Below are 9573 nucleotides of genomic sequence, written 5' to 3' on the forward strand. Positions count from 1 at the left end.
TTCAATCTCAGCTTAGTGGTTTGGGTTTTTTTTAGTATGAATGGCTTGTATATCAACTTCGGCTATGTCTACAAAACATCATGATAAACAGAACAAAGGGTGCTTATACAAACCTTAGCTCTGGTTTAACTAAACTGATGTACAGTCTGGCCTGAAATTAAATCAGTCAGTTTGCTGAAAGAGATAAGATCTGAGACAGTATGTCTGTGCTTCCCTTGGAAACATAGGATCACTGTTAACGTGCAGCTATGGAGAGCACCACATCATTTCCTTTTTCCAGCCTAATATGATATTGCAGTTATTACCTAGGAGTTCTCCAGAATAATACATATATAATGCATTTACCTCAGTTTTTTTAAAAGGTATTTGTTTTTTCTTGCCTTATTCCTTATCTGTTCCCCTAGCGTCCTTCCCTCTTAATTTCTATGGAAGAAAATAAGCTTTCCTGTCAGCAGTCCTATTTCTCTTTGATAAAAGGTTACCTATTGTTAATGCCTTGACTAAGTTCTTAATAAAAAAGTACAAAAATGTTGCTAACAAACCAGAAGAAACCATTATTACCAAAAAGGTAATCATGTTACGGCTGGCTTCTCTGTAAACTGCTAACTTCCCATAACATGAAATACCCTACTAATCTACATCACTTTTCCCAAAATGCCCTCTGTTAGAAATAAATAGCCACTTTCATATGAATAACAAAGCATCCTGAGCATTTCAGAGCATGTAGTCATTATGTTTAACTGGCTCATTTCTTCGCTCTTCATAGCTTTTGTATCATATACTCATCTTTCTGGCATAAATATGTAGTGACCTCAAAACAAAGTCAGCTTTCCTTCAGTCAGACTTCCTCCAGCTCCACACAAAGCCTCCTGAAGAGCCACTGTCTCCCCGCCAGCTCTGAGGACTGTCCTGAAGGTTATGCCTCTCACCAAGCCCCTAGCAGGCACAACGCCCTGGCAGAGCTGGCTCCTAAAGGGTATCCTTCGTCCTGACTGGAAGCACCCTCTTAAATTGGCCGGGGACATATAGGTTTGTCTATACTGTGAAACGAAAAAGAGCCAGGGCACAGGCTCAAGCTATGTCCATGATAACCTGTAATGTTTAATAGCATGCTCCCCACCACGTATGGCTCTGGCTCATGAGAATTGCAGTCTCCATACAACGCTGAAATGCTTTGCAGGGTGACACAGACCATGGGATACTCCGTAGTTATATACAGAGGAAGATTCCCTGCAGTTTCCTTGTTTTAATTCCTGGGTGAAAGATGGAAGGCGAGCTACAGAGATGTGACCCGTGCACTTGCTCTCAGGGTCAGAAAATGGCTCTTGGACCTGTTCAGTTTAATATGGACCTTGTCTGGGGACAGGAATGGGAAATATAGTGAACATACCACTCTCTAGTCAACTATGTATTTCACAAGGGGGACTGAAGAGTTATTTAGTCTTTCTTCTTTCCATCTACCTCCTAGCACCCTAAAGTCACCTGCAGTTTACAGTCCTGTAACATACCCAGCGATCCCATCACCATCTGCACTTCTCTGCTGGCTTTTACAGCTCAGTGGGACCCAGGCTGTGGCCAGCTCTAGGCTGTCTTCATTTGTTTCAGGAAGATTTAAAACACAGTGTTTTGCTGGGGACAACATTACCATAGGGAGTTGTTTTGATATTTTATCTGAAATAAAACCAACCGAAGCATCACTTTGAAATGTGACAAAAAATCACAACTGTTCAGTTTATTAGAAAGCTGGGTTTTTTTCAAATGCCATTATATTGGATTTTTCAGTTGTATATATACTACCATTGAATTCAAATGTTCAAATAAATGTATTTCTCACAAAATGAAAATATGGATCTCTGTGCTGCACAATGAACAGATACAAGAATACAGTCACTGATGTGGTCACACTTATGCTAATGATGCAGGGGGAAAATAGTAGGCACATGGTGCCTACTATTATAATCAGGTAACCAGTTCTTTTTGCCTAAAATCTATCTGGAATCTTATTGTTTTTATTTTGTTTCCCTTCAGAGTGATTAAACTGCATAATTTAGGCTATGGTGTCTGGAAAAGAAACAATTACACAATGTGCCTGCAATTTTGACACCGATGTACCCTCCCTGGAGCTGGCATCTGCTACAAGAAACGCTGTGGAGAAAAGGGCAAAAGTAGGTGGTGAAATGTCATTATTCTGTAACCATTTTTGTAGTACCTGACCAAATTCTTGAAGTAGCCAGTGACCTTATGGAAAAATACTGTGTTTCAGAGAAGGCATTACATACTATGTTTGGTCAACTCTGCTTACGCTTAGTGAAATGAAACACTTCCAAGGCCCAGATGACCGTGGACATCAGGGGTCCAGCCCTACCTCTGAATCAGACTAAAGCACATAGGAGACCCTTCCCCTCTCCTATGCCCTGGTTTTCATCTGAAGGAGTGCCCAGCACATGGTCTGGAAGGAACTGGAGGTGCAAACTCTATCCAGGACCATGATGTGGTCACTTTGAAGAGGCCAGAATCACCATGTGTTCCCACCACTCCATCTAGCTGCAACCTTTCAATTCATCCAGAAAGTCAGGATCCCCATTACTGCATGATTTTAGATTTTTTCCTGTTCTAGCATATTTTAAAGTAGAAATGGTCGCACGAATGGTCATACCTATGGTGACATATTACTTAAGGTCATTTATGTTAGAAAGGACTTGCAAGTATTGAGTAATACTTGGAAGAAGTAGGTTCTAAAGACAAGCTGAAGAGAGATCCGATCAGCAGATAGGTCTTACCTGTCTTCTGAGTTCATGCTCTGGCTTTTATCACAAAGATAAGAAATTTCTGTCTGTTCTACTGCCACCAGCTGCCAATCCCCTGAGCTGCTGCAGGCTAATCCACCTGCTCCATGTTCCTTCTCACCAGCTAGATGTACAAAACACCACTGGGAAAATGATGCTTTCATGCTACAGAAACCAGCAAACCAGAAGTAAAGCAAGGCACAGCTGCTGCCTGGAGAAGCCCCAGCCTGAACTCCAGGCTGAGCACTCGTCTTAGCCACAGGCTGCAGAGCAAAACAGAAGCAACAAAAGTGAATTGCTCAAGGGAGAGCAAAAGTTTGAACGTGAGGCAAATGAAGCATGAAAAACGAAGCAGTGAACCAAACAATTATTCACCACTACAAGAAAATCCATTAAAGAAAAACAAAGCCATTTACAATAGCACAGCTGAGGGAGGTAGAGATGAAAGCATGGAAAACAATCCCCCCTGAAAAGCTATCTTGAAATTCTTGGACTGAGGAAGAAAAGTAGAAGGGGAACGGAGGGGAAAAAAGGGATGGGGGAAGGAAAAATATCAAAATGCAAATTAGCAAGCTTCATTAGTGGCCTCATTCCAAAACATGCAAGGAAAAGACTAAACAAGAGCTATTGCCTTTCTGGGCATGGTGCCACCTCATCACGCATGAGGAGAGAATCTCAGATTACTGAGATGGGATACGAAAAGATCATGGAAATGGTAAAGTGAATGGTGAAAAAAGGTTTTTTTCCCTCTAATCATATTCAAGATACTGTACATTCATCACCACTCTGTAGTTCTGTGACTGGGTTCACTAACAATAAATGTAATTGAGGTGTGTGTTGGCTGTGGTACTCTGTTACTAAGTAAAATTTTGAACATGCTAATTCTGCCAAGTGGTTTATTCTGCAAAGAAGCTGCTGCCTACTGAATGGCAGCAGCACCACTGAAGACAGCTATGGGCACATCCAATTTTCCAGAACTATCTCCTGTTGAGCCCCATTATTGACAGATTAAGTCTTATAGACTTTTTTTTTCCATGTGATGCTCACATATGAGAAGATGTTTGGGGCAATCCAGTCACCATTCCATGTACCATCAATCAGGGTACAAAACCCAGGGAAGTGTACACGGTTATGCCGAAATCATGTATGTAACACATTCCGGGATGCCATATTGTGCAGAAAAAAAGGGCAAAGGAAACAAACTGTCTGTGATCCTTGGATATATAGTATTGCCAATCTAGAACACAAAAAACATCCAGTATCTATTATGCATAAGCATGAGGTTGTTTCAAATGCCAGGAGGTCTACACTTTATGCCTATTATGTTTGTTGAATCCTTCTGATTTCTGAACACATGTATTCATAATTTGAAACTTTGCTGTCTGACTAGGAAAGAGAGAATATTTTCTGTGTGGCCTAAATGGTAGCTAAAGCACAATGATGTGGATTCGGGAGCTGGGGCTTTTCCTATAACCCCAGGTAGCATGACACTTGCAAAAAATGGTGAGAGTCAACAACATATAGGTTACTGTATAGGGGACCTGGATATTTATCCCTATTGCAGAACAGTGCTGGAGGGGTAACTGCTTGCAGCATGCTATATCTAAAAAGTGAAAGGACAGGCTTTAAATACAACATGGGAGATTTAGAGGTAGCGAGTATGATTTGGGTTCATTTTTCTGAAGAAAAATTCCATTTTCTAAAGTTTGGGAAAGACCAGTTTGCAGAAATAACATCAGGCTAGGCTGTTTGCAAGGGTTAAATACTATTAGTTGCTATGAATGCTAGCCTAAGATTAACACATGTGAAAGCAAAATCTATATTCGGAGCCAGCTACTAGTTAAAAAATCATTTAAAATTTGATTTGAACATAGGACTTCACCATCTCCCTACTAATAGAGGCAACATAACTTATCTAAAACATATTCAAATCCAACTAAGGAAACAGATCAAAGAGATCTGAAATGCATTAAGCACTCAGACATTTTAACATCTTTTTAAAAATAGAGATTTTAACTTCTGCCATTACTAATTCACTTCTACTCCGACTCATTCTCCTTTTTTTCTTCTCTTTAGATGTCACACATGCTGCTTCTATTCAGGATGTTTCTTCTGCAAGCCCTATCAGCCTCTTTCTCTGATACAGTGCCAGCAGAGCATTTATGTATTCATCTTTTTCATATTAGGAAACATGATCAGTGTTGCTGGCCACAGGCAAATTCTGTAGCATATCTATGCAGAACATTTTTTTTAGAATTCGTTGTCACATTTGGCCCCAGATTCCTGACACAGTTTACTGAAGCATCCCTGGAGCAGACAAGAGCACAAAAACTGCTGTGGTAGATGAGACACATGGTCCATCTAGCACAGCATCCTGTTTCCAACAGGGAAAAGCCTGGCTGCTTCCAAGAAGTGTCTGTCAGGACTATGTATTCAGAGGAACCTGCAGGGAGCATTTGACTAGCTGAATGTGTCCTCATCCTCATCCTGATGCACAAGGTTGTCTTAAACTTTGATGCAAGAGACTTCACTCCCTCATTCTTTTTGTGATGTTAATTTAAATATTTCTTAGAATCAAAGATAAGAAAAAGCTCAGAAAAAATTCAAAGCTGGTTCTGGAGGGCATCAAGCATGTGTCACGTGCTAGCATACCCTACAGGTGTCCCCACTGGGCTCTCTGATCCTCCAGCAGCCCTGTGAAGAATGTCTGCTTTGTCTTCTCTCTAATTACAGTAAAAGCAGGAAAAAAGTAGACTACCAGTGTCAGGAACACAAAGTTTTAGAGCTGCTACTGATGAAATCGCTTTTATCTTAGACTGTAGAAAGTAGACAAAATTTATCAAGGTTGGAAATAGCAGGTGCTGCCAGACAGGCTTCAGCCTCTTCAGCCCAGACTGAGCAAAGCTGCTGGGTTCAAGCTGCTGCTGGTGATCTCTTAGCGGGGATGCTCCATGCATTTAAGTTGGACTCTGCCTTAAAACTCAGCCTGTTAGTGTACATATATCCTGCTTGTTTACTAATTCTTTTCAATACTTTTTATTTTGTAGGGAAAAAGGAGTATATTCACCTTGCTTTGTTTCCAAAACTACTTGAGGATACAGGTCACGAAGGATGATAGAAAACCGCATTACATACTGCATGCTTTTCCTTTCCATATCCCCCGTACTAGAAAAATGATGTCGACACTCTGATAATTATATCTGGCTTTCATATATCAAGATTTAGCTATGTCCTACAGCTAATAGTAATTTCTAGAATTTAGCTCACCAGGTGAATATGAATAGTTATGTATAGTCAAAGTTTCAATCACTCTTACTTTTGCATACAGGGTTTCTCTCTTTATTATATCTGTAGAGGCTTTTACCTGAAGACACTTCCTAACACCACCAATAAATATATGTATTTATGCTAATATAATGTTTACTCAACACATTTAGATGCAAAAATTTATGTATGTGTATGATATTCATCATGGAACATGGTTTGGTTTTCCAACTGTATTAAGAAAACACAAGTCATACTACTTGTTATTTTTATGGTAAAAATCAATTCACTTGGCTAAAGCCCAGCATATCTACTTTATTATTGATTTCTTTTAAGACATAGCCCCATGGACTATTTAGGAACTAGGTTCAATATTTATTTCAATAGTATTTCATCAGTTGATTTTTATTGAACTGGCTGAATGATGTTACATTCTCTCATATGTCCTGAGAGACAGTGCATTAGGAACATCACCTTAGTTTTTAAAGCTAAAAGGAGTTGCACATCACGTACCACAAAAAACGAAGGAGCCTGTGAGATTAATCATTTGTATACAGCCCATTGAAATATTGATAGCTTTGAATACAGCATGTGGCATCTTTTTTTAGAAATTATGATGTAAGAAAACCCACTGTATATTCATGAATTACAAGGTTGTACAGAATTCCCTGAGCTGAATGTCTGGCCCCACAAAACCAACATCTGCTAGAACAGGAGCTCCAGGACCTGCAGCAGAAGGAACCCAAATTGTGAGCAGTTCAAGGCTGATACAACAAAACTTGCTCTGCCCTTCTCTGACAAGGCCAGATAAGAGGCATTTCTCATTGGGAAACCAAGGAAGCGAGCGCATTGTTCAGACACAGCACTGACCTAGCTAGCTCAGCATGCTGCTGAGGGGTCTGCCTGCACTTGGCTGCACAGGTGTATCCTCATGTGTGACTAGAGAGCACTGCAACTTGCTTGGCTTTTGGCTAAACCTTTGCTTGACCAAGGATGCTAGGGGTCCAGTATATCCTTATTACCACCTCCTAAATCCAGAGCTGGGCACAGAGATACTCATGCTGATGGCTGATGTGTTACATCAGCATCTCCAGCAAACGAAGTGTAAAGGAGGAGACTGTGGGAAGGACACAGAGTTACTTTGTGGATCAACAAAGCAGAAGTGTTGCTGAGCTGGGATGGGCTGCGGAGCCATGCTAGGGATCGAAGAAGCATGAGTGTGGCGTGCTTGGGAATTTCCTTTTCTTTCCCACATAATCTTGCTCTACTCCTCTCCTGTTTCTTGAAAAGAAATGGTTGCCTTTGATTCAAGACCCTCTTATATTCAGGCCAATACAGGCACAGAGGATTTCAGCTGAAGATTCTAGAAAGAAAAAACAGGCAGTTCTCCTATGCTCCACTCATATCATCTTGGCAATGCGACTTCCAAGTCATCCTTTTCTCTTTGAAACAGGAGATTCAACTCCAATACATGCTTCCCCATAGATTACTATGTCTTGAGAAAGAAAATGCCTCCTTGTGTCCTCCTCCCAAGCCGGGGGCCTCTTTCATTTTGATGCCTGCAGAGCTCTCCCATGGAGCACTGCTGTAGCAGAGAAAAGCTTTTTCCCTTTACACAGCTCCTTCCTTACCCTGTTCTGCCAAACGACCACAAAGGTAAGGGGAAAGACACGTTTAACCCTTGAACATACTCTCTAGTGGCATTTGGAGCTTGTTAGTGTGTACTTAAGGGTTGCTATATTTTCTTAAATTGCCTTAAAATTCTAAAAAAGCCTTGAAAGGGACTTTCCTGTCTTTTTCAGATAGGTGCTCTCTTCCACAGGCTTCCAGGAGGCTGCAAGAAAGGTCCCCTTCTGTGCTCCCAACAACAATAGATTCTATATGGCTTTCTTTTCAATACAGTATACTGTGCAATTTCTCAGCACCGAAAATCCAATCCTGCTATCAAATGCATTAGTTCACATATTCAAGAGGGTTGAAAGACACCCAGGTTTTTCTTCATAGTTGAGAGAAAACTGTTTATCTGTAAGGGTTATCATATGTTCCAGCAAAGTCAATTAACTCAGTTAACCAAGGTGTAGAAAAAAAAAAATTGAAACAAATTAAAGTAGGTTTGAACGAAAACAACAATTTATATCTAAAAACACTTCCTTCACAATGAGGGACTAAGTAACCCCCGGAAACTTCATTCAAGATAGCTTGTCACTGGAGAGCAAATCAGAAGTATTAAAATCAGGAGCTAAAAATGGCCAGCTCATTCCTTAACAGAATAAAAATCAACATCTTCAATTATTAAAAAAAGAAAGATGAGTTCATGGCACTAGCTGTAGCATAGAAATTGATATAAAAGTCCTGACATCAGGAAATACCAGTGAATGCATACAAACACAACCATCTCAAAAATCTTCTTAATTTATGGAAGATAATAAAAACATAAGGTTTGATTTTTGACTTCCGAGAGCCATAGACAAGTACATAAAGGTGAATTTCCTTCTGTTGTCTCCTTGAGAAAGGCTGGGGGAGAGAACATGGACTGGTCTCTCTTCAGTAAATTAAGCATGTGAAGGTTTGGCTTGTTTTAGTTGATTTCAGCTTATGCCATAGCTGGTGGCATTTGTTGTGCCTGAAGAGGTATTTAACATTTTATAAACAATAACCTGATTAAAAAACCTGAGTTCATCCCCATATTAGGGATTGATTGGCAGCAAGGTTAGCCTGGGTTGGAGGTGAGCAGGCCAGTCCATCCCCTCTGCAGTGGGTGCCATGGTCGGTCACTGTGAGTCTGAACTCACGCTTGTCTTTCTTGCAGGTCTGCAGAGCTAAAAATTCTCTGCACTTGGGTTTGTCATTTGAAACAAAGCCAAAACCGAGGCAGCAGAATCTCATCTTTCAAACATGACCTTAATCCACTCCTGTAGTTCAAAGGGTTTAAAATTAAAGCTCTCCATTTAGATCACCTTTACTCAAAAGTAATTTTCATTCTTCTCTGAAGTTTAATGCCCTTAATAATTCAGTCTAGCTAGCCACCCCACAAAAAACACAGTCACACCTTTGATCCCTGCTGCTGCCTTTCTTAGCAAAAACCTGCTACTAAAAATTCCAGTAGGTTCTCAAGCTTGGATTTTTAGACATATTTCAATATCTAGCTAGCCATCATTCCAGTACCATTCTGGTACTTAAATTATCTTTTAGGAGCTGTAGTATTGCCTCAGTTGAGCCTTGTGTTGTTTTCAGTATGGGTGTGTTGATTTGCAAAGGACAAAATTATTATCTGTAGTAACCTGTAGCACAGCAAACCTTTAGACCCACAGATCCATGAATCTATTCTAAATAGTTTTCTAATTTTTATCCTAAATATCCTGAAAGTTTAATTTTTACCCTGAATGTGCCTATCCTAAATAAAATCTAAACAAAAAATCCATTAATATTCTTTGCTTGCAAAGTCTTCAGAGCTACCAGAGCACCACACCTAAAGCCTTAAAACTGAGCTGGAAAGCAGAGCTGGCAAGCAAAATTCCCAGTC

Source organism: Aptenodytes forsteri, unplaced genomic scaffold (genome assembly GCF_000699145.1).
Source record: "Aptenodytes forsteri isolate BGI_AS27 unplaced genomic scaffold, ASM69914v1 Scaffold139, whole genome shotgun sequence".
NCBI classification, from domain to species: domain Eukaryota; kingdom Metazoa; phylum Chordata; class Aves; order Sphenisciformes; family Spheniscidae; genus Aptenodytes; species Aptenodytes forsteri.